This window comes from Pongo abelii, chromosome 7 (assembly GCF_028885655.2).
Source record: "Pongo abelii isolate AG06213 chromosome 7, NHGRI_mPonAbe1-v2.0_pri, whole genome shotgun sequence".
Classification (NCBI taxonomy): Eukaryota; Metazoa; Chordata; class Mammalia; order Primates; family Hominidae; genus Pongo; species Pongo abelii.
In genome coordinates, this window is record NC_071992.2 from 64,205,242 (window position 1) to 64,232,184 (window position 26,943).

A 26,943-nucleotide genomic window follows, 5' to 3' on the forward strand; every position below is an offset into this window, starting at 1 on the left:
CTATTTTAAATAGTAAATGGATGTGTGTTTGCATTGTGTAGTGTGTGTTAAATAGCATTCAAAAGGCAAATGTATTGAAAATAAGTCTTTCTATTCTGTTTCCTAATCACTGTTCCTTTCCTTTGTGATTTCCCTCACAGATGGTCATGTGCTGAAAACTGTTCTCCAACTAGGTTGGATCCATTCCAATGTATTTTGAACATGTTTCCTTATCAGTGTGTATAAACCTACCTCATTCTTTTTAGGTGGCAAAGTATGGCTGTAGCATAATTAGTGCAACCAGTCTCTGATTGATGGGCATTTATTGCGTTTGAAATAATTTGCCAGCATAAGCAGTGCTGCCCAGAACGTTGCTGTGTATGTGTGCACACATAAGAAAACTGAAGATGTCTGAACCAGGGAATGAGTCTCTGTTCAGAAAGGCAAGGCATCTGCTCGGTGCTTGTGTCAAACGGTGGAACAGGAGCATGCCTGTGGCAGTCCGCGCCTCCGTTCCCCAGGCAGTCCTGGAGGAAGGCCATGACGGTCTCCACACCTGGGAGAAACCCATGAGGACGAAGCTCTGATTTTTTATCTTCCCCAAATTCCTACCTAAGGGGTCTAGGGAGTCATGCCCTGCAAACCATAAATTCTCATCAGATGGGTTTTATTTGACCCTATATATCGTGACTTACTTTTCAATCTGACTGTGGCATAACATTATGAGACAAGGAAAAATTATTTAACCCCAAAATATATTTCTTTGCCATACCTTGAAATTGACCTGCAAAATCTCTTGAGGGAAAAATCCACATTCTATAGAGAATCCCCTTTCCCCTTTGTTTTCCTTCCTTCCTTTCCAAATCCAGGAGATAATCAACTAAGAGCCAGGCACCCTTTTAAGTCCAATAAGAAATGTTTTACAACCTGCTATCTCTGAAGTCTGCTATCTGAGAGCTTCCTCTCCACGATAAAACTTGGTCCCACAATCCCTTATCTTAACCTGAACATTTCCTTTCATCCCAGATCTTCAGATAAACTCAACCATTGTCAACCAGAAAATGTTTAAATTTACCTATCGCCTGGAAGCCCCTGCTTTGAGTTGTCCTGCCCTTCTGAACAAAACCAGTGTATTCCTTAAATGTATTTGATTGATGTCTCATGCCTCCCTAAAATATATAAAACCCAGCTGTACTCCGACCACCTTGGGCACATGTTCTCAGGACCTCCTGAGGGCTATGTCATGGGCCATGGCCACTCATATTTGGCTCAGAATAAATTTCTTAAAATATTTTACAAAGCATGATACTTTTCGTTGACACCTGGATGTCAATCTGGATGCCCTCAAGGGTGGCATCAGAGCACATCTGGGATTGGTCAGAGCTGGGAAAACAGCTCAGGATTCACCAACAATGTTTGTGACAATCATCACATTCTCAGTCAACTAGAAACTCCCAGGGCAGGAAAATGATCAGAGAAGTTCCCTTCCTAAGGCTGCTGCTCTCGGGTCACTGGGTGCAGAGTGTGAGGAAAACGTGGGGACTGCGATTTTCAGTCCTGGTGGCTCAGATGAGCTGGTGACTGTCGCTTAAGCTGACTCAAAGGGAGGTCATCTCCTTTTCCCTTCATTCATCGCCTCACAAAGTAACTGATAACCCCAGTGGTTAAGAGCTCATGAGCAAATATAGAAAGATTTTTGAGAAACACAACGTATTAAAACTTTAAAAAACAAACAAACAAACACAACAATCCTGTGTGGAATGCTGTGGTGCATCCCCAAGATCTCCCTGCAGAACTGAGTGATCAGCTTTCCAGGTGCTGGGAGAGTTGGGAACTGACTGGTCTTCATGGAGCCCCCGAGGAACTAGCCACCTGTCAAAGGGAGTTGACGTGGCCAAGGTTACAGCCCCTTCCTGCAGGCAGGAAAACTCAGAGCCTGGCCCCGTTTCATTTACTTTTCTTGTGCACTAAGGTAAGGGAAAATCATTGGCTATGTTGATGGAGGGAACCTCAGAGCCAAGCCCTAAGCTGCGTAGCAGGAATGAGAAGGACACTAACAGCTGTTAGAGTCTCCGCCACCCCCCGACTACTTTGAAAGGATAAGCTGGCTCATGGAGCAGGTTACATGACACTAGGTCACCTGAAAACCTCAAGAAAATTTCCACGCAAAGAGGAACACTGAAAACATTGTATAACCCAACCCAGTGGCGTTTACCTTTTAGTTTTTTATCTCAGCTCTGAGAAACCCAGGTTATCTGGAGCAAATACCCAGGGTTTGTCATCTCAAGCCAAGAAAATTTAGGACACGGACACACACGAGGAGTTTAGGAGTGGAGGTTTAATAGGCAAAAGAAAGAGAAAGGAAAAGAGCTCTCTCTCTAGTGAGAGAGAGGGTACTTCCGAGAGGAAAAGGCCAGAGTTGGATGAGCCAGATTTTATAGTCCGGCTTGAGGAGGCTGTATCTCATTTATGTAGGGCTCCTAGATTGGTTGGATCAGATGTGACCTTTACATAGTCCTGGGGGAAGGCTGGTCGCCCCACCCTAATCTCACTATGCCAATGAACTCACCTCTTGTCTCTCAACTTGTCAGCTCTTTACTGTACACATGGCTGGCAGAGAAGGGAAGATGGAGCTGCCATCTTGAACACGTCTAGTCCCAGGTAGTTCTTTCCTGGTGACATTCACCTGTGCAAGCTCCCAGCTTCCTTGTCTATGTCTGCAGCTCGACTTTACAGGCTACTCTTTGTTAGAAAATGATTTGGGGCTTCTTTTCATTAAAAGGAAAAACTTCCCGATGACTTCTGTACCCTCACTATCTGCCTAAGTAATTTCTTCTTAACTCCTATATCACCAAGATTCAAAGTAAAAATGGGATTCTTAATTTCTAAAGAACCTAGTGCTCTATCTTCTGGCTATGCCTTGGAAGCTGCAAATACACAAATAGTGAAACCTTACTAAAGATAATTTTGAATTACAGTACCATTATGCGTGTTATAGTAGGTAGGTAGCCAGACATGAGCAGGGCAGAAGAGGGCCACCACACCACCAGGAATGTCAGGCAACTGTGAGGTGATGGTCAGATCGTTGTTAAACTGTCTCTCTACAATAGTAAGTGGTCACAGCCGGCTCCAGGGAAAGGCAGTCTCCCAGTAGACAGAAAACGCCTGAAGATGATAATCAGCAGCTTCCCGATAAGATCTCAGGAGTTAGTCTGGGCGTGGTGGCTCATGGCTGTAATCCCAGCACTTTGGGAGGCCAAGACGGGTGGATCACCTGAGTGAGGAGTTCGAGACCAGCCTGGCCAACATGGTGAAACCCCATCTCTACTAAAAATACAAAAATTAGCCGGACGTGGTGGCAGGTGCCTGTAATCTCAGCTAATTGGGAGGCTGAGGCAGGAGAATCAGTTGAACCTGGGAGGCAGAGGTTGTAGTGAGCTGAGACCGCACCTTTACACTCTAGTCTGGGTGGCAGAGCCAGATTCCATCTCAAAAAAAAAAAAAAAAAATCTCAGGAGTCGGGCGAGTGGGCCAAGCATGCACACTGAAAAGCAAAATGGCAGAGTTTAATTGCTCTATGACCTTCCTCTAGGAAACACTCAACTGATAGGGGAGGAATGCCTCAAGTGAGCAGGCAAACAACTCCAGTAAGCACACTGTGCATGCAACCCCTCCGAAGTGCTGACAAGTGACTGCACATATGGGTGCCTGCCCCAAGGGAAGAATCAAGGAACATAACCCTGGAAGCCTGTCAACGTAGAAGACCCCAAGTCAAAGGTCAAACTGCACACTTGAGTCTCTCAAGTCGCCAGCTTGGTCCTCTTCCAAGTGTACTTTACTTCCTTTCTTTGCTATTATAAACTTTTTTTTTTTTTTTTTTTTTTTGACAGTCTCGCTTTGTTGGCCAGGCTAGAGTTTAGTGGCGTGATCTCAGCTCCCTGACTGCAACCTCTGCCTCCTGGGCTCAAGCAATTCTCCTGCCTCAGCCTCTCTAGTAGCTGGGATTACAGGTATGTGCCACCACGCCTGGCTAATTTTTGTATTTTTAGTAGTGTTAAGTATGAGTTCTAAATTTCTTTTCAAAGAATAAATACGTCAGTATGTTCAATTCTTTGCCTTCTACTTTTAAACTTGACTTTCTCATAAAGCAACCATTTTCGATTACCTGCTCCACCCTGACTCATTCCGATTACCTGCTATCTGCTCCGCCCTGACTCATTCTCCACCCTGCATAACCATTTTTTTCTCGCCAAACCACTCACCCGTCACTCCCTTTAAATTAGCCAGTCGGAATTAGTTTAGCCTGTGCGGTCTAACCCTAGCCAATAGGGAAACCACACATGCATCAGGGATAAGAACCCATTTCCCTCCCTTCTCCAGGTGTGCATTCACCATTGCCCCATCTGTAAGGGCGTACCCTTCTATGGAAGTAACCTGCCTTGCTGAGAATTAAAAAGAAAAATTTATATTTGAGTGCTATTTCTTTTGTGGCACTGAAACTTTATTTATAATAGTAAAGGCAGGGTTTCACCATGTTGGCCAGGCTGGTCTCGAACTCCTGACCTCAGGTAATCCACCTGCCTCAGCCTCCCAAAGTGCTGGGATTACAGGTGTGAGCCACTGCACCCGGCTTATAAACTTTTTAATAAACTTTCACTCCTGCTCTAAAACTTTCCTCAGTCTCTCCTTCTGCCTTATGTCCCTTAGTCAAATGTTTTCTTCCGAGGAGGCAAGAATTGAGGTTGCTGCAGACTCACGGATTCGCTGCTGCTAATGTGGAACATTTCAGAGGGACAAGACTATTCATTGATGAAGTGCATTTGGAAATAAGGGCTCCCAAATTAGACCTATCCAGAGAAGCTGATTTTAATTGATGTGTAGAAACTTCTAAAAAAGATTTTTTTAAAACTGACTGTTTAAAAGACTCTTTACAAAAGGCAAATGAAGTGCTTAAGCAACTAATTGATAAGAACAATTAAATCCGATAGTGTTTTTAATTAGTTGCCATCGCTCCCTGCAGAGAAAGAGAATGCTAGATAAATGTTTATAAAAGTGAAATCCTCAGGTTAACTGGGTTTGTTTCTTTAGCTACCCTTACATCCTTCTAAATTCTTGGTCAGAGCCATCTATGCTGACCCCAGGGATAGTAAATGCTTGCTAATGAACTCTGCTATGACTTTAGTAATCTAGTAAAACACAGGAGCTGAACTGGAAAGCCTAGAATTTCACATAACATTGCCTTTGCTGACCAACTTGTCTTAACTTGGCTCTTTATGCCTTTCCCTATCCCAGCAAACTGTGGCATTTAGAACTAAAATCTAAATTCTTTGCCTTTGAAATGCAAATTTTCTAGCTAGGACCCATCCCTTTGGAAATGACAATTTAGGGTGGTCTAGCTCACAATTGCTTAGGGCAATGGAACAGACAATTGAAAAATTGGTAATCTCAAAGGGTAGGAAAAAAATTGGAACTGGAAAATAGAAAATCTTAATTAAAACTTTAAGATCTTTGCATCTATCTGTATGTTTATGTATGCACATCTGTTCGTATATGTGTGATATTTTTCTGCTTCCAGATAGTGTACAACTAATTTATTAAATTCTTTGAAGGATTTCTGTTCAAATTGGCTTAGGGATAAATGAGTCCATTCAAGTTAAGTATTTACAAAACCTTCAGAAAAGTAGAAACTGACCCAATATTTTCATACATTCATGTGATTTGGTTTAATTTTTGGCAAATAAAAGCTGGTTTTAAGATTTTAGTAAAATAGAATAGAAATGTCTTAAAAATTGTCAGCATTAAAAGCGCATGCACACATGCATTTTTACCTAAATTTACTACTAGTCAACAAGCTTATGGTATCTCCTAGATGTCTCAGGTAATAAAACTATAAATCCAACCTAAGAGCAGAAGGCAGAGTTAAAATAAATTATTTGATGCGAGTCAAGGAAGCAAAAAGACAGCAGGAAAAACTGTGTTTACAGTTTTATTTGGGGGACCTTGAGAAGGAAAGAATTCACCCAAATCTTCAGGTGTTAAAAATAAGTTATTTGATGCATGTCAGTCAAGGAAGTAAAAAGACAGAGGAAAGAACCATGTTTAAAGTTTTATTTTGGGGGCCTTGAGAAGAGAATTCACCCAAATCTTTAGGTGTTGCAAATACAGTATGATGGCAAGTCTTTCTTTGGCTTGGCTTCTTAACCTCAATAGGCTTTGAAAAATGTTCCCATATAGGCAATCACTATTCTTGGTACACTTAATAATCAGGCTGTGTTTAATGAGACTAGTCCTATTTTGCAGACAAATTGGTCTTTTGTGGTTATCTTCAGTAGGATTGGTGGTGACAGTAAAGAGAAAGATAATGTTTCAGAAGAAAATGGTACACCTGTTACTAGATTTCGCCCTGTTCACGGTTTTGAAGCTTTTTATTATTTACCTGTAAACTGGACTGGATCTGAACCCTTCTTTTTTCCTATAATCCCATTTTCTCCCACTTGGCATCTCTAAGAACAAGAACTGCTCTGTCCCGAAGCCATACAGGCTGGAGCTGGACAGCTTGATGTAAATTTCAGGGACTTGTGCCTAACGTGCAGTTCACTCAGAGAGTTCACCAAAATGCTCAATGCCATAACTGGAGATTGATATGGTTTGGCTCTGAACCCCCACCCAAATCTCTTGTTGACTTGTAATCCCCAGTGTGGGGGGAGGGACCTGGTGAGAGGTGACTGGATCATGGGGGCAGATGTCCTCCTTGCTATTCTTGTGATAGTGCCTGAGTTCTCATGAGGTCCGGGTTTTTGAAAGTATGTAGCACCTCTCCCTCTGCTCTCTCTCCCCTGCTCTGCTATATGAAGATGCGCTTGTGTCCCTTTGCCCTTCCACCATGATTGTAGGTTTCCTGAGACCTCCCCAACCATGCCTTCTTACAGCCTGCAGAACTGTGAGTCAATTAAACCTTTTTTCTTTATAAATTACCCAGTCCCAGGTAGTTCTTTATAGCAGTGTAAGAATGGAGCAATACAGAGACATTCTACTTGCAAAGCAGAAAAATATTCCTCAGGCTCAAATCTAAAAATTTCAACTGAGTGCCCTCTGGACTCAGAGACTTAGTTTATAGTTATTTTCATCATTAACTTTTGTTTTTCTTTTGTTGATTTTAGTTTGTTTTACTCATGAGGACCCTGGCTAAGGAGCATATGCCAAACTCTTGAAATTATCCTTCTGATAGTCATAATAGTAGTCTCCCTGGTGCACTGTCACCTGTCAAAAAGTTTTAAATACTTGCACGCAGCCATCTGCTTAACACCAAACAGTCTCCCTCTGTCTCAAGTCACAAAATCTCAAAGAAACATGTGATAACATATGACCTATGAATGACATGTTGAGACCGAAACCCAGAATGGTGGCAACTGAGAGTAACATAAGATCCTATGTTTCACTCACATGAGTGTCTGACCAAAAGAGGGGAGTTTGAACAACATTTATGGGATATCATTATTTTGGACTGGGCTCCTGTACTAGGACCCAACAGACCAGACCAAACCAGGATAGAGTCATTCATGCTAGGTGCCATGTATTCAAACTGAAATGGGCCAGTTTTCAAAAAAAAAAAAAAAAAAACGAAAAGAAAAAGAAAAACAGGAGAGTCACAGCAACTAATCAGAAGGGGCCCATTTTCCCTGAGCTGTCATGACAAAGAAGTACCCTCTATTTTAACTCTATACAGCGAGTAACTGAAATGACCTTATTTCTGCTTTCTTTAGCCTTTTCTTTCTCCAATGCTAATCCCCTCTGCTCAGCTCATCGGAATACCTATTCTATTTGATACAATGTGATGTTGCCTGATTCTAGAATTGTCAATAAAAGCCAATTATATCTTTAAATTTGTTATAATTTTGTCTTTGACACATCACAGTTGACCATTATCTCCATGAGAAGATTCATAGAGTATCCAAGGAAAAACCTACCTTAAATATGTTACAGTAAGCTTTAAATATATCAAAGACAAAGAAAACATTCTAATATCTTTTAGAAAGAAGGAACAATTCACTTACAAAAGCATAACAATCAGACTGGCATATTTTTTATCATCTTTCATTCAGGGTGCCTCAAGGCAAGCTCTTATGTCACCAGGAAAGAATGATTAATTTGCTTTTTTCCTGAAACTTCTTGTTACCTTTTATTTTTTCTCATCTAATACTAGCGTATAACTCCTAAAATATTAATGAAAAACAATGGTAAACTTTCTTAACTTTAAATATGAGAAAAATGGAAATCGGAAAAGTTAAGAAATGTATAGAATGCCATGAAGATAGTGGCAGAGGTTTGGCTAGAATTAATCTCTCCAGAACCCCAGGGCAGTTTTGCTTTCTTTTAGTTTTTATACCATGCTGTGATGCCTCATGCTGGCCTTACTCATCTAAGCCTGCACTCTCCTATGGTGGTTGCAACATTCTACACTTTAGGCAGACTTAGTACCAGAGGAGGAAAGAAGAAATGAGAGAGCGTAGTGAGGTATCCCAGCTGTTCCTTCCTCATAGCCAGTGATGGATTAGCCAACAGATACAAGGCAAGATTGCCAAGAAGTACCTACTCAGAAATGTAATGCTGCCTCGGGTCTCAATCCAGGTCAGTCTCTGAGTAACGCTTACCACAAATGGTCTATCGTATGCCTGGTAGGTTTAGAACTTTTAACCCTTTTTATATTACTAAATCCTCATAACACATTCCATGGATAAATTAACTAAAGTTAGGGAAGCTATCAGGTTTGTCCAAGGTTACATAGCTAGTAAGGTTGCCAGGCAGCTTGACTGAAACAAAAACAAAAACAAAACCCCCTCATTCTGAAGCTTAGCTGCTACCTTCTACTTTGCTAGAGTGTGGGGTAAAAGTTGTCCCACTTCAACGGAAAATTACATGTTGTTCTGTTAAAACTTTATAAAATATTAATAATTCAAGAACTTCATAAGACATCATATATAAGGGAATACACATTTTTAACTGTTTAGTATTTCAAATTACACAAATTATATCTAATAATTTAAGCATTTTTTAAAAATTATGCTTTATTCATTTGACAGATAATCTTATGTAATATCATTTTAGAAGGACAGTGTTAAGGTAATTGATCTGTAATTCTATTGCTACTACTCCAGTGAAAAATGTTAGTAATCTAGCTCCTGGGTATATTAATAGAATAAGTATATTTAGACAAATTCAATATTTTTAAATAATCATTTCCCCTTCTGCCAATTTTATTTTTTTCAGATCCAATTAATTAAGCCTCCACATTCCTACAATATGGCACAGAATCCACATTTCCACTTTGAAAGGATTTATAAACTGGTTTGCAAACAGCAGTTGGCAAGAGTTCTACATCTGATCACCCCAGTAGCTTGCCCTGCATTTTTTGTTGTTGTTGTTGTTTGTTTAGTGCTCCTTCTACAATACAGTGTGTCATAAATGCCTGCTGTCAGAGTTGTTCTTGCTCATCTGTCCATTCTGCGGGGTAGTGGTGTCTCCTGGTTCTCTGTTTACACTCCAGTGTTCAGCCTCTGTTCCTTTAGCTACATGTTCAGAGCACAACTACCATGCCAGGATTAGCAAATCTATGGTTGCTAAATACAGCACATGCTGCCAAGGAAATAAATTCACACTACACACTTAGTTTTGAGCCTGACACCTCTTCATAGCATGTTCAATTGTAACGTAGGACCCTTTCCTGCCAGCAAGTCAGACAAGTTTTGATAATATTAAACTTCAAAATGAAAAGGGAGGGTTCTCAATGTCTTTCCTCCCCAGGTATTATAGAAATACACACATAAAGAGCATATAGCTGTAGATGATAGGTAAGTAGGTAGATAAATAGATAATAGAGACAGACCCTGTGATGAATACAGTTACTGTTGCCCTCATTAGCATTATAAAAAGTGAATTTCAGGTCAAATGTTTGTGCATGATTTTACCCCAGAAAGAACTAAATCTCTAAATAGCGATGTGCATGAGTTCCTCAACTCTAGCACCTGCAACGATTTCTCTTTTTTGATTTACCCATCTATTGCTCAAACATTCTACCAAACTAAAAAAAAGCAACTCTAAGTAACCCAGGCTTTCTTTTGTGGTGTATTAAACTCACAAAGACAGTATTTCATGGATTTCACTATTGCACATCTCTCTCCTTTCAATTCTCATGACTGTTTCTTATGATTTTCCTGTAGTATTGGCAAAGACACACAGACCACAGAAGACAGCCATTTTGCTAATGGGCAGACTTCCCTTGTGGCTGTTACTAGGGGGTGGTTCTAAAGTTTCAACTGTAGTTGAAGTAGATTTTTTTTTTTACGTAATTCTTGCCATATTGGGACATTCCCTTTTTTACTCCTAGCTTACTAAGATGTTTTATTTATTGAATTTCATCAAATATTCTCTCAGTATCTATATAATATTTTTTCCTCTAGTGTATTAGTATGATAAAAACAGTGATTCATTTTTTCTGATCTTGAATAATGTTTATATTGGAATCAGACCAATTTGATCATAACACATTGCTGTTTGATATATATGTCTAGACTTGTTTAGTTAATATTTAGTCATTTATGTCTACAAATTGGTCAGTTTTATTTCCTTGTATTATCCTTATACATGTATGTGGATTTGGAATCAAGAATATAGTAGCCTCTTAAAAGAATCTGAACAGCTTTCTATTTTTCTTTTTCTATTTTGTGAGACAAAAAGTCACAAAAGGTAGGAAATAATTTTTTGGAAGATGTAAAATTTTGGGAGGGAACAACTTTTATTCCCATAGTTTCATTTTTGTAATAGCTTAGTTTTGGTCTATTTACATTTTTTGTACCAATTTTGGTGCATTATAATTTTCTTGGTACTCATCCACCTAATTTAATTTTCATTTTGTAGTATTTTGTCATTATTTTAAATTTTTTTGTTTGGTTTATTTCCGTCTTTTCTCTTATTTGGTGATCAACCTCATCAGATGTTTATATTACTGGACTTTTCAGAGACTATGGCTGTATAACTATGGTTTTGTTCTTCTTACCTGTTTTTTTTTCTTCTGCTCCAGTTTATTGATTTTAGTCATTGCTACTTTTCCTTATTTCTTGTTTTCTATTTTTTTTCCAACTTCTACAGGTTTAGGGTTAGCTCATTCATTTCTAGTTTCCTGATAATTTTATTTAACACTATTATCTTCTAAGTGACATTTTAACTTGACTAATTTTTATTATTTTGCGCTTATATTTCTTGATTATTTTTCTGATCGTCCTGACTTAGACTTTGCTTAATAAAATGCTATTTAGTTCCCAATCTCTTAAGCTTATTCAATTAACTTTATTAATTTTTAATCTTAATGCTTTTTGGTTACAGGAACTTTACTGCATGACATTCAGAATCACAACTCTGTTTAACTCTAGGAAATCTCAGTTATATTCTACATGAAAGGCACCCACTGAAGTGAGTGCAACATTATGGCCCTGAACATTGTTTTTTGGAATTTGTTGAGGTTTCCTGTGTTAAATACAGATAGGGAAACATTTTGTAAATTTCTATTCCTGATTAAAAAATGTGTTATCCAAAATGTAAGAGCTTGAATATAATATTTCTATCACTTATATCTTTAATAGCTCTGATTATTGTTGATTATCCAACTAATCTCATAGATTTTTGAAGATTTTGAATCACCAACAATTTTTGATTTTTCTATTTCTTTCCATATTTATTTCAGTTGATGCTTATTTAGTTCCTATATTTACTTGAGCTTGTATTTTTAAATGAATATATTTTTAAGATAGGCCTCCTAAGAATACACACACACACACACACACACACACACACATCTTTAATGGTTAAAGGTTTCTAGCAGTTTAAAATTACTATAAAAATTATTATTTTTATTTTAAAAGTGTAGATTGTATAGTTCACTAAGAAGAATTTGGCACCATGAATACGAAAACTATGTTCTTATTTGTGCCGTGTTGAAGAACTCAGTCTCTCTTAACAATAAATATTTTAAAACCAGGCTCCATTAGTGCAACCACCGCCATAAATAGGTTTTTCTATTTTCTGTAGTTCATGACTGCTACGCTTTTTACTTCCAGATACCTAAAGATGCAAGATGGCTGATGTTTTGTTACAATAGTTTTTTCTATTTAATAAAGCATTTACCAGATGTTTTTCTACCAACATAAATAAAAAACCAATAAAACTCCTATTGTTTTACAAATGTGTTGTTTTCAGGAAGAAGAAATTAAATAAGTATTATGAAATGAGATTTCATAAACTTTGTTCTACAATAAAGATTGTTATTGAGTATTTTGTGGAACTCTATTACTTCTAGACATTTGTCAAACCTGGCTCCCCAGACATCACCGACACAAACTGCTAAGACAAAGTCAAGTTTACTTCTCACCGAGGTAAGGATGAACACCGCCTCACAAAGCTGTGCCAGTCCCTGGTGGCAGGGTTTGCAGGGCGACAGTAAGATGGTAATTCCTTGATAATTGGAAGTGTGATATAAACCATAACTTTCAAAACAGGTGCTTTATTAGGACTGGGTATGGATCATGATCCAACAGCTCAGGATTGGTGGATATAACAACAAGGTGGTGATTTTGAGAGGAGGATTAACAGAATCCTCTGGCACATGCTGACTATTGATGCTTCCCATGGAAAGGTTGATGGGTCTTTCTCAACATTCCTGGAATGAAAAATCAAATATGTGCTGGAGCTGCACAGTCCCTGAAAAGGAGACCCACTGAAGACAACTGAATAGCCAAGTCATGTTAATGTAGACAGTAAAATGTGCTTTTGCTTCTCAGGGTCCAGGATGAGTGTGGATAGCTTGGGTCATCAAATGTATTCCCTTATTATTCCTCTATAACAACGTCTTCTTTCGCCAGCATACCTTTAATTTATCTCTGAGTAAATTTGGCTCTTTCATTATACAGAAAAACTAATTTCATTTACTCAGGAAAACTACCCCTTTCAACCTACACCTACAGACCTATTAAGTTCTATATATCACATCATCAGTGCCAACACAGGGAAGAAACCCTAGACCAAGACATGTGGCTGCAAGTGTCAGCACGTACTAACACTGATCTCCTCATACACAACACTCACTCCACTCCCTGTTCCTGACCACACTGATTACATACAGAGTTCCTTGTGGTGACAATCTCCTATCTCCTAGCCCAGGTCACAGCAGCCACCAGAGGACTCTTTTTCTGTCACTCTAACTTCCTGCATGCATTTAATTTCCCATTCTCATTGCTGGGTTTGCTCTGTCGGCCTTAGAGTTTCATCCACTAACCACTCACTCTCCCCCCATGGTCATCCAAATGTACCCGCTGTATCCACATAAAATTCATTACAATTGTAAGGTGTGAGTCTTCAAATTTGTTTATTTGTTTTCTTCTGTCTTAACTTCTGGATCCTGAGGCTTACCTCCCACTTTGAACAACCCTCACACAGATTCAAGAAAGAAATTATCAACCTATTCAAACAAATGTTTTGTTTTGTTTCAGAAAGGAAAGCTCTTCAGTATTTTTAGATTTTTTGTATTTTGGAATGTTGTTTAAAATTAAAGATTTATTGTAATAAATTTTTCAAGTTTTCAACTAGTCACACCATTTTGTCAAAGAAAATCAGATATGAGTGCGATTGTTTACTTGTTCAGTCGTCTTGGAATTTGCACTTTCTACTTAACAACAATCCTAAAACACATTGTTGGATGTTTAAATCTGTCATTCTGAATTGTTCAGACATTCACTTAATATTTTGCTTTTATAGAGTACACAGGAAAAAAAAAACATTCCTTTTACTCTATATCAAGAAAGTATTTATTTATAAAAGTCCTCAGAGTTCATAGGAGCTGCATACACCTCCCTTGATTTGTTCCCCAGGGCAATCCTGTGAGGGCCAGGAAGATACGAGGACCCTCTTCTTGATTTTGCATCTGACGAAGGCCCTTCCCTTGAGAGATTAGGTGATCACAAATTCCCACAAGAAAACTTCTCAAAGCTAGAACTGAAAATTAAATATTTGTTTAAAAAAAAAAAAACACTGAATGAGGTTGGGTATATATGCTCTTCTCATTGGAAAACTGCTCTTCAAATTTCAAGAATTTTTCTTCATAAGTTAAAATATAAAAATAAGCAACATAGCCTATTTTTCAGGATTTAGATTTTTCTAATTTGAGAGGTTTACATGAAGTTTAGAGAAGTACATTTTCCCCTCAACTTTACGTGATTTGATTTCTTCAAATACACAATGTCCATACATAATTTCCTTTTGTTAGGTTAATGGCTACATTAAAATTCTAAATTTTGAGCTAATGCCTTCAATTTTGAAAAATTGTAACAAAAAAAAATAATTAAACTCTTTAATCCACTGCCAAGCCAGAATATAATGTTTTTTATTCTGTCATTATTTACTCTTGCCTCATATAATTCAGTGTCTTCACTTTTAATTGCTATTGCTTTATTCAGAAAACATCAGTCACTTTATGTGCTAACAAAATCAGCATGTTGTTCACCCTGGAATGTGTTGGATTACATTAAAAAACAATGATAGCAATTATGTGATAAATATTTGATACCCTAGTTTTATATATTCATAGCATTTATCTAAAAAGTTATATAAAAATAAATGCATGCTTCCAAAAGCATATCACTTACAGTTTAAAAGCAGTCCAAATGTCCATTTATTATTCATAATAGTTACAAGCGCACCACTCTGATTATTGTGTCTTGATGGTAAGTGCTAGCATAAATGACTCTAGATGCTTAAAAAATTTCTAGAAGTTAAATCATTTAAGATTTTTTTTCTTGAAAACTTGTGAAAGTATCTATAAAGTAGGATTGATTATCTGTAGTTAAAACGTGTGGATTATTGTGGAGAAATGGCATCCACTGACAATAGTAAAATTTGGAGGGGGCATTAAGACCACTAGCTGCACACGGGAGGTGTGAGCCTCCCCAAATGCATATCACTGATGTCACTCATAATTTCTACAAAGAAAGGAGTTGTGGCAGCTGTCTATGGCACCTTGAAGATGTGGAAAGAGTCACTGTGTCAGCGAGCTTTGCTCTACGACTTCTCCCGCTGTAAGACGTTCTTCCTCCAGGCGATGCTGCTGGTCCTCAGACACTGAACCTCATTGTGCTGGAAATGAAGAGGCACTGGGAACAAACCTGGTGTGATTTTGACACTTTGGGGACCCGTGGAAAGCAAAACTTACGGTTCAAATGGGAAAAAAAGGAAAGAAATTTGTTTTCAGTCCACCAAATATAATCCCACTGGCCAGCTACATTACATGTGCTGGAGGTGGGGAGGGGGCAGAGAGGGAGAAAAATGGCGACTGGAGGTGAGCACAGGGGATGCGCAGGTCCTCCATGCTCCAGCGCGCTGGCATCTGCTTGGAAGCAAAGAGTGGAATTAAAACATTATTTCTGCTTGCACCCTCATCTGACACACAGCCTAATTGAACAATACACTTCCTTCAGCATCTGTCTACTTGATTTCAAAGCTGTGCCTCAGCCACCGAAGGGAATGGATCCAAGGAAGATTTGGATCAGGTTTATTGCCTAAACCCCTAATTTTATACTCCAATCATGTTATCTTTTACATTCAGAGGGATCTTCCTTTTTTACTGTCTTCAACAACTTTGCATCTTTAATTACTTTACCTGTGTCTACAGATAAAGTCTGAACATATATCAGGCCATGTGTAAAAGGATAAACTCATCTGATGTCATGAAATACATTAAAGTGATCTATTCTTCCATGAGTTCCTGTAAAGCGTTCATTAACAAAGTTCCAGGTACGAGGTGTTTCACAGTCATTTAAAAAAATGTTTAGAGAGTGCAAGCTCTATTCTAACCTGTTACTGAGAATGCCTTTGGGCATTTTGTCTGAGATTGCAAGGCTATCTATGTCCCTTACACTGACTGACATGTTCCTCTGTATGTACTGCAGAAGAAACTTCACCCAGCAATGAGAGTCACTCTGCAAAAGGTAACACTGAGAGGCCTCACCTGAGGGGTCTCACTGAACACTCCTTTCCCCGGGGCTTCTTTCTCCCAGGGCACAATGGCTGCTTTTTCCTTGAAAGCCCAAACAAGTTTCTACCTTTGCACCTAATTTTATTTTTTGCCGAGAAGCATTTCTCTTGTCATATGAAAATCCTCATGTTCAATTCAGGTAGCATTTTAACTATTATCACAGGAGGGTCTATATGAGCTATGCAAAGATGCTCAAGCTGCATCCTTCATTTAAAATTGCTGACACAGTTGTTACTATTAATTACTTTCTTATTGACTCAACAATTTCCCTTTCCCCAAAGAATATAAGCACCATGATAACAGAAGCGTATTTGTCCATTCTGTGATGTGCTTTTCCAGGGAGAATGTCACTTTATTTAACTGAGTTGCTGGATCTCTGTCATCGAGGAATTGTTCTGAACCTGATTCCTACAATTTGGAGTCCAGTGCAACATCATCTTGTTCTTTGCCCTCTCTTTATTCTCATCCATCTCTGCATGAAAGCTGCACAAAGCTCGCCTGACTTCACCTCTTGTTTGCAATGTTTTCAAAGACTTTCACTCTTTCTAATCACTGTTCCTGTGACCAGAGTATCAGGCAGCATGTGGTTTTCCCTCTAGCTATTATATGTCTCACCATAGATTAGTCAAAGATTTCCTCCTGCATAATACGGATCCTCTGCTTCCCAGGCTGGAATATCTATTCTTTTTCTATCAACTGAATACCCAGTGCTGCTAAGCCAATGCCACTTGCTTAATTTTTTTTTATTTTTATTTTTAGCAACATGCCTTTCATGATATAAATTCCTGTATTTGCTAAGGTAGACTAAGTGTTGTATAAAACAAACATCAGCATTTCCATGCATAGTGACTTGGTGGGAAACCACAATAGTGGCGCCATCTCAGTTCATACTACAGCCCTGACTGAGTGCTGGAGAGAGAAGGCCAAAGTCTTGCTACGTCTCTAGAGTCTAACCTCTGGCTTTTTCCTGATGGAAAAAAAATGTGTTATGAATTTGTTGTCTTTGTGGATTTCACTTTTTACATTGTGGTTTAGTGCTTTGGTGTCCCTTGGTTAACCACAAAATGTAATTTACAAATACATAGTTATAGTCTATACTATAGGCATACCCATGGTGTATTTTGGTCTATGCATAATTTTAGATATTTGCTAAACAGACAACTGAGAATATACCTGTTGTCTTTCTTTCATTATCTGCCATCTCAGGCATTTTCCAAATGTTCCTGGCATGTACCAATGATATCTTGGAATTATTTATGGAGATGCTATAGGGTTTCTAACGTAATGTGACTATGGGATTGGAATTGGGGTTGTATACTTGTGCTTTTGGTGAATTCGTCCTTGTGGAGAAGTTTTTATTTCAGAGGCAACAAATACTTTGAAAGGTCAACTTTGTAAATTTTGATATTTTTACTATTGCTTTGATTTTTTAGCATTAATTTTGAGCTAACTTTTCAATAGTTTGGTTTGGGGAATATCAGGGGTATTGTGCCACTGACATAATAGTTATTGTTATGCATCCAAGGGCCTCTCTAAAATTGAAGCTGAGACAATAAATTTTTTCAGAAAACCTCAAAATTTTAAAATATGCATTTGCTATATCTAAGCTGTTTATCCAAAAACAAAGAAACAAACCAGGACAGCATTTTCTTCATTCATTAGCTTTTTTGGGCAACTAGGCTGAGGTCTGGAACAAAGAAATAAGGTATTATTGAATACATTCATATGTTGTAAAACAGCTGTACAATGGAAAAGTGAAATAACATTAGCCGAAAAAATACTAAATAATCTTGAGCAGAAGGAACAAAATAATAAACAATAATGCCACTTATAATTTTTTCAATGAATAATGTCATAGAGGAAAGGAAAAATACAGAAAAGAAAGGTCAAGTCTAAAAAAATATTCTGAGCAAGATTTTGAGAATATTTCTCCATATCAATCTTTTCATTGTTATCTTATATGAGGTGTCTGGGAATTTTATTTTTAATATCATACATGCTACATTTGACAATTCTTGAATAATTTTTCTTTCCAGTGCTTTGTTTTTAAGACAGTACAAGGATCCTGCATATCTTGGGGGCAATTCCAAGATAATTGGGACAAAGATTGTGTAGAAGAAAGACAACATGGAGACTTCCATAGGCAGCGTTGAAATTCAAAGACATAATTTCTCATGTTAATATATAGTGTGATAAAGAGAAGTTGCCAGAGACATAGAAAACTAGAGTTAAAAAAGGGGAGGTATGGATTGCTAAGAACTAATATGAGGACATGTTTTAACACTGCAGAGTGAGTCACAGACATTGGTGTGAATTGTGGACCTTGGTTGTTGATCCAGGCCTCTTTTTCCATCTCTGACATACTATGTGTGATACCTCTTCTCCTTCCACTTTACTTACCCCTGTGCTCATTTGGACCAATGTAATATACTGCCTTACAGCCCAGGTTTGACTTTAAGTATTATTTTCCACAGAAAAGATACAGGGACCCTTGGGGAAGAAGGCAGACAGAAGAGAGGGCTGCGTGTGGCCAAAAGCAACAACATGATCTGCAAAAAGGGAAGCCATGATTACAAATCAAAGGAGCAAATTCTATGGTGGGGAGATGTTGGGTGAGCAATGCTGAAGTTGTGTGACAGACTTTCACACACTTAGGACTCTCTAATATCAGGGTATATTAAGCAACCCTATTATGCAAATCCCCTAAGGTACTGTTGTATAACGAGTAGGACATTAACAGCCAAACAAGTCATTCTTAGGACTGAGAAGAAACAATATTTATGTAACTAGTGTATTAATATGTCATTATTTTTTGAGTTATAAAGATGAATGTTAATTTTATTTCAAAAACTGCATACCTAAAATGTGATGACTAAATCTTACCTTTCTTCTGTTGAGTGGTAGGTCACTTAAAAAATGAATTGCTAGAATGCATAATTTTTTTCAGTTTTGAATACTATAAATTACTACGGCATTATTTTATATCTTATACTAGGGTTGGGCATGGTGGCTCACTCCTGTAATCCTAGCACTTGGGAAGGCTGAGGCGAGAGGGTCACTTGAGTTCAGGAGTTAGAGACCAGCCTGGGCAATATAGTGAGACCTCATGTCTATAAATAAAATAATACTAACAATAAAAATAAAAAATAAAATAATATCTTACACTATTTCATGATTCATGATTTTAACTTCAAACTTGCTTCAAGCATTTTCCCCTCTTCTTTACCTTTTTTTTAAAAAAAAAAAAACAAAAACGAAAAAACCAACCCCAGTCTTCTACTCATTAAACGGGAGGGGCAGCTTGAATTTATAGAAGAATGTATCTGTTATCCTTACATGTGATATATAGTCTTGTCATTGAAAAAGGGTGAGTTGAAAGACACATCTAAAGAAGCCATTTTTATTCTTTAGAGAATTATCATTGCTGCATATAAATATGATTTTATTTAGGGCATAGATGATAAAATTATAGAATGCAATATATTTGGTATTTTTAATACCAAAATTATATATTTAAATAGCACCATATTTCTAAGCATATAAATAAAATACCTTTTGTTTATTTAAAGGATGCAAAAGTAAAGCCCATCAAACTAAACAAATGCAACTTTTAAATATCAATTATTCCTAATGCTTTAGTTATTTTTATTCTATTATTTCTCCTCTTAAAAACTGAAAACTGTACATATATATCATCCACTACACAGTTAATGCTCTATCATATGAATGTACCATATTTTATTTTTCATTTTACTGTCCATTTGCCTGCTGATCATTGACATTTTTTTTCTTGTTGATCCAACAACTAGACTTACACATGCTCCTCTCACTCATGTGGATACTATAATGGTAAGTGTGAGGTTACAGGGTCTGTCCAGCTTCAGTTTTACTACACTCTTCCTAATTATCCTTCAAAGTGATAGACCAATTTACACTGTAGGCAAAAAATGACCGTTTCCCTGCTCCACTTTATCACCAACACTTTGTATTGTTAAAGGGCTCATTTATGTCAACAATTGAGATAATACATTAGCTCGTTATAATTTTAATATCCAGTATTCCTTTGTCTAATAAAATTGAGCAACTTTTTATTATTGCACTGGTCATTTTGGAGCCATGTTTTTTGAATTTCCTGCTCATATATATATATATATGTATATATATGTATATAAATATGCATATATGTATGTATATATATCTTGCCTACTTTTCAACTTATTTTTATTTGAGTGCTTCTAATTAGCTTGAAATGCCATTAGAACTGATTCCAGATGTAAATCCCTCATATATATCTATATTCAAAATGTTTTTACATTTTTCTTTTAGCATTTGCAACTACAATACTATTTTGTGCTGAGTGCTTTTTAAAAGTATAGTTGCAAATTTATTTTGCTGTATTATTTACGATTATTTTGAAATGTTTGAAAAAATGTTCTTACCCAAGATACAGGGTTTTTTTTTTGTAATGGTGTTGTTTTGCTTTATTAATTTATGTCTTTAATGCATATATATCTATATATAGAGAGAGGGAGAACATAAAATTTAATCCTTTTTATATAGTATTATAAACATGGCATTAAATTATACCCAATTTATTGGATAACCTAATTCTATTTATTTAAGTATCTTCTAATTTCTATTGCAACCAGTAAGGTTGTTGAATCACTCACCATCTCTCTCTTTATTACACTTTAAATTCAGCTTATCCACAATGTAATGAAGTATTAAGCTGTATAATCCTAGCAGGATCAATGCTAAGAACAAATAGAATGGCAAACTAATAATAATGATAATAATGATTCTTTACAGTAATCATATTGTTAGTGGTGGCATTCATATTTTTAGTTTCTTTCTTTGACATGAGGGTGTGGGATAAAACAAATTTGATAATTTTGTTGGTGTCATTTGGAAGTGTAATTTTCTGTAGGGAAGGAAATAAGGGTGTCAATGTAAAGTAGATGAGGTTATATAAAAATACTCTAGTCCTAAATTTGAATTACAAATATCATTGTGAGCTCGTGAGATATTTTATTTCATACACATATATACAGTAGACTTTCACTGGTGTCAGAGGGAGAAGCTAGTGGCACAGCAATACTCATGCCAAGAATAACTCAAAGAGTAGACTAAAGCACAGGCATGTTTGCATGAATGCCCAAAGTCTGTGGAAGCAAACAGCGCTAAGAAGCTAAGGCTAGAGAGGGAGAAAGACTGCCCAGGTGAGGCCACAGTCCTCCCTTGCTTTTCTCCCTTGACATTTACAGATGTTGAACACAACTGAGTATCCAGATTTGCACCAGGACATGATGGCTGCTGGGGACAAGAGACCAGCAAAACTGTTGGCCATCTCCCAAAACTGCAGAGAGACAGAGGCTTGGGGCTTGTGCCCGGGGATATGTGCTAAATTCTGCATCTGTACAGGAAAGAAGACGAAAGCTAAGCGAGAACCTCTGAGAGGCATATCAAAGCTTTGGGGGTCTCAGGTTGAGGTTTGGAGCCTCTAAGAGAAGAGATCAGGCAAGCAGCCGCTTGGACCAGCATCAACTCCATTGTGGGAATATTTCTAAGGACCTCCTTGATTGGAAGGGAGAATTGTGTGCCTGCTAATCACAGTCTTAAACAATCCAGACCCACATTTCTGGAGTGTAAAGCTTCCCAGGTTGTAGGTAGCAGAGTGTAAATCAGAAAACATTTCCACAGTTTTCTAGTGAGGGTTTTAGGAGTTTACCTGGCATGTACTCAGGCTTTCTGGGACCCCAAAGGGCATAGAAACTATTTAGCATCTGGGCCAATGTCATAGCCAAATTAATGACAGAACCACTGAGGTTTTCAGAGAGTTCTGCTATTCTCAGTTTCATCATACACCATGCACAGAAAACCCCACAGCATGTTCTGACCAGTATTCCTGTGCTTCTTTCTTAGAAAAGGGTTTTATGTTTCACCTCTCAGAAATACTCAAGGACCTAGTAGCTCACTAATCTAGTCAGAGGCACGTTATCCTCTGAAATTTGGACAACATGGCCATCCACATCTAGGAGGACACTGGCTGACCCTGGCCATGGGTCATGTGCCTCTAGGACTCAGGGACATTGGGCTGCCAGTGACCAGCCCTCTTCAGCAAGAGAGACAGTTTGTTGTTGGCATTGTTTTCTGGTTAAAATGTTACTGTCTGGAACAAGGGACATGAAGATCCACCCTATTGATGCCTTCTGACCTTTTCTTCTGCTGTCACCTGCATCCACCCAGATGTTTGTAAAACATCTGGTGCAGCTCCTTCAGGCTCAGGCTCATTATAGTCTGGTAGTGGCCACAGAGACCCTCTACCTTCACTCCTATTGATTCCCTGATTAGATCACAACCTTTACATCAGGATCATGCATTCCTTCACAAGAATGTGGTTTTTTAAATGACTGTTTTCCAAAGAAAAAAGAAAAAAACTTTTCCAAATTCTATGGATTGATTTTCAGAACAGGACTGAGGATGCAGTTGAAATTACAGCCCATGAATCTGCAGTATCCACCAATACAAAGGCACATGTGTGTGTGTGTGTGTGTGTGTGTGTGTGTGCGTGTGTGTGTGATTGCACTCAGCAGCTCAGCTACAGGAAGAAAGAGAAGGCACAAAAAGAAAGATTCAGGATGAGAGTCCCAGCAGGTATGAGACATCAGGGAAAAAGAGGCCAAAAAGTTAACATTGGAAGCTACCACATGTAATTGTGAGGGAAGATGAGAGCGGGAAGGCCCAGTCAAGTGGGAGTGAAACTGCATTCAGTATGTCACATGGATGTAAGCAACCATGATATGCTTTGCTTATCATTTATGAATGTAAACTAATGTATTTTGCTTGAGGCACAACTTCAATCTCACTTTACACTGGGCCACTTCATTGGGAATATTTTGGGCTACAAAACCCAGCCTGTAAACGCCTAAGAAACCCATCATGATATGCTGATTCAAGAGTTAAGAAAGGTACAGACTATATAGCCAGTAAATTAAATTCCTAAGGAGGTGGAATTAACATGTCAACAATCTGAAAGACCTACCCACAGAGATTTATTCAAGGGAAAAGTAAGTGTCATTATGGAGAAAAACCATGGCTTTTCTTTTCATCAAGTTGGCACAGGATTTTATCATGGGAAAGCATTAACTAGAAGCTGTGCTTGTTGATCTGGAATTGATTCTGGTATTAGAAGTATTTTAAAGCAATATGAATATTTAAAGTAACTAAAGACAGCTGTCTTTCAAAGAATCTGTATTTTAGGTCTGAAAACATATTAATATCTACCCTAATACCTGTATAATAGCCAACACTTAACCATAATGAGCTCTGGAGATTGTTACTAGGGACTCACACCTGCCTCCTACCGTGTTAAAACAGCTTGCAGCAGACAAGTACTCCCACTAAAAACAGCTAGAAAAGTCATTTAAAGTGAAAAGAAAATAATAATTATGACCAGGTTATCAAAGATGTTGAGATTAAACTTACAAAGAGCTGTGATTACCATGTCCTATAAGATAGATTACAAAATGAAGAATGTAATAATTAAGGATTCAAAGGATAAATTTCACAGCAGAATGGACACAGTGCAGAGAAAATTAATGAATTAGAAGAAAGGTAGTGAACATGTTTCAATAAGAGCTATTAGATTTCTTCAGTTATTACCAGCACTGAATGCAATGTGAGAAAAACTTAACTGATGTTTTACATTTATATATTTTACTTGTTCAACCATTGTGGAAGTCAGTGTGGTGATTCCTCAGGGATCTAGAACTAGAAATACCATTTGACCCAGCCATCCCATTACTGGGTATATACCCAAAGGACTATAAATCATGCTGCTGTAAAGACACATGCACACGTATGTTTATTGCGGCACTATTCACAATAGCAAAGACTTGGAACCAATCCAAATGTCCAACAATGACAGACTGGATTAAGAAAATGTGGCACATATACACCATGGAATACTATGCAGCCATAAAAAATTATGAGTTCATGTCCTTTGTAGGGACATGGATGAAACTGGAAATCATCATTCTCAGTAAACTATCGCAAGGACAAAAAACCAAACACCGCATGTTCTCACTCATAGATGGGAATTGAACAATGAGAACACATGGACACAGGAAGGGGAACATCACACTCTGGGGCCTGTTGTGGGGTGGGGGGAGGGGGGAGGGATAGCATTAGGAGATATACCTAAAGCTAAATGACGAGTTAATGGGTGCAGCACACCAGCATGGCACATGTATACATATGTAACTAACCTGCACATGGTGCACATGTAACCTAAAACTTAAAGTATAATAATAAAAAAAAAGAATGCATACTTAATTCTTGTATCTCTATTTATTTATTTATTTATTTTTCTGAGACAGAGTCTCACTCTGTCACCCAGGCTGGAGTGCAGTGGAACTGTGTCAGCTCACTGCAACCTCCATCTCCTGGGTTCAATAAATTCTCCTGCCTCAGCCTCTCGAATAGCTGGAATTACAGGTACCCACCACCACGCCTGGCTAATTTTTGTATCTTTTAGTAGAGATGGGATTTCACCATGTTGGCCAGGCTGGTCTCAAACTCTTGAGCTCAGGTGATCTGCCCACCTTGGCCTCCCAAAGTGCTGGGATTACGGGCATGAGCCACCATGCCTGGCCCCTTGTATCTCTATTTTTTGAAATCACCCAGATTCTTTAAAAAATAAAGGTTATTAATAATTCTTTTTTTTTTTTTTTTTTTGAGACAGAGTCTCATTCTGTCTCCCAGCCTGGAATTCAGTGGTGGGATCTTGGCTCACTACAACCTCTGCCTCTCAGGTTCAAGGGATTCTCCAGCCTCAGCCTCCTAAGTAGCTGGGATTACAGACATGTGCCACCATGCCTGGCTAATTTTTGTATTTTTAGTAGAGATGGGGTTTTGCCATGTTGGTAAGGCTGGTCTCCAACTCCTGACCTCAAGTGATCTGCTGTCCTCAGTCTCACAAAGTGCTGGGATTAAAGGTGTGAGCCAGTGTGCCCAGTGAAAGTTATTAATAATTCTGAAAAATAATTACATAAATGTTGATATCGTTTGGCTGTGTCCTCACCCAAAATCTCATCTTGAATTGTAATCCCCATAATCTCCACATGTCAAGGGCAGGACCAGGTGGAGGTAATTGGATCTTGGGGGCAGTTTCCCCCATGTGGTTCGTGTAAGAGTGAGTGAGTCTCATAAGATCTGATGGTTTCTTCTCCTTTGCCTTCGTCATGATTGTTAAGTTTCCTGAGGCCTCCCCAGCAAGGTGGAACTGTGAGTCAATTAAACTTCTTTCCTTTATAAATCGCCCACCTTCAGGTATTTAATCAGAGCAGTGTGAAAGCAGACCAATACAAATGTATAGTTATATTCTGCAATATCTTTACTGTTTAAGCAATATTTCAGACCAAAAAATCTAAAATATATATAACCAAATTTTGTCTTACTACATAAAACAACTGACTCAACTTTTGGTCACATTTCCATATGGAACAAGCAAATCTTCGAGGGTCAAATGATATTTCACTAGACCATTTCATTTAATGATTAATGTTCTCTTCTTTTTTTTTTTGGAGACATCTTTGAATTGTTCAGTCTAATCATTTACCTTTACCTCCATTCAAGTCTACTCAGACACATCAGGGTTTATTTGAATGTCTTGCTTCATTTTTTCCCCCAGAATCCTCCTTGTTCTCTTTGTAGTCTATTTCCATTGCTTTTATTTTATGTTCAACTTACAACTTAGATCTTTGCCTCTTATTTTTTAGTCAATTTCTGCTCCCTAAGTTTTTACTCTTAGCTTCGCGGCCTAACAAAATACCATAGGCTGAGTGGATTACACAATAGAAATGTATCTCTCACAATTCTGTAGACTGGGAAGTCCAAGATTAAGCTGCTAACATTATAGGTTTCATTCTGAGCCCTTTCTCTTGGCTCTTAGGTGGTGCCTTCTCAATATGAACTCACATAACCTCCTCTTTGCCCCACTAAGAAAGAGAGCACCTATAATCCCAGCACTTTGGGAGGCTGAGGCGGGTGGATCACGAGGTCAGGAGGTCGAGACCATCCTGGCTAACACGGTGAAACCCCGTCTCTAATAAAAATACAAAAAAATTAGCCGGGGGCGGTGGCGGGTGCCTGTGGTCCCAGCTACTCGGGAGGCTGAGGCAGGAGAATGGCGTGAACCCGGGAGGCGGAGCTTACAGTGAGCCGAGATCGTGCCACTGCACTCCAGCCTGGGCAACAGAGTGAGACTGTCTCAAAAAAAAAAAAAAAAGAAAAGAGAGAGAGAGTAAGCTCCAGGCCTTTCTGTTATTACGAGGACACTGATCCCATTATGGGGCCACTTCCCCATGACCTCATCTAAACCTAATCATCTCCCAAAGGCCTAACTCCAAATACCATCTCATTGGCGATATGAATTTCAACATATGAATTGAGGGAGGACACAAATAGATACAAATATTTGGTTTGTAACACACATTTTTTAAAAGAGATAGGGTCTCTCTCTGTCACCCAGGCTGAGGAGCAGTGGCAGGATCAGGGCTCATTGCAAACTTTGACATCTTGGGCTCAGGCAATCCTCCAATTTTAGTCCCCTGAGTAGCTAGGACTACAGGCATGCACACGCACAACCACAATGCCTAGATAATTTTAATTTAATTTAATTTTTTTTTTGGTAGAGGCATGGTCTTGCTATTTTGAGGCTGATCTTAAACTCCTGGCCTCAATCAACCTTCCTGCCTCAGTCTTCCAAAGCACTGGGATTACAGCATGAGTCACCATGATTGGCCCATAACATACTCTTTTGGGAATTTGTCTTATCCTCTGAATTTTCCATTTTTTAAATAACTCAAACTGTTATTGTTTCAGTCATC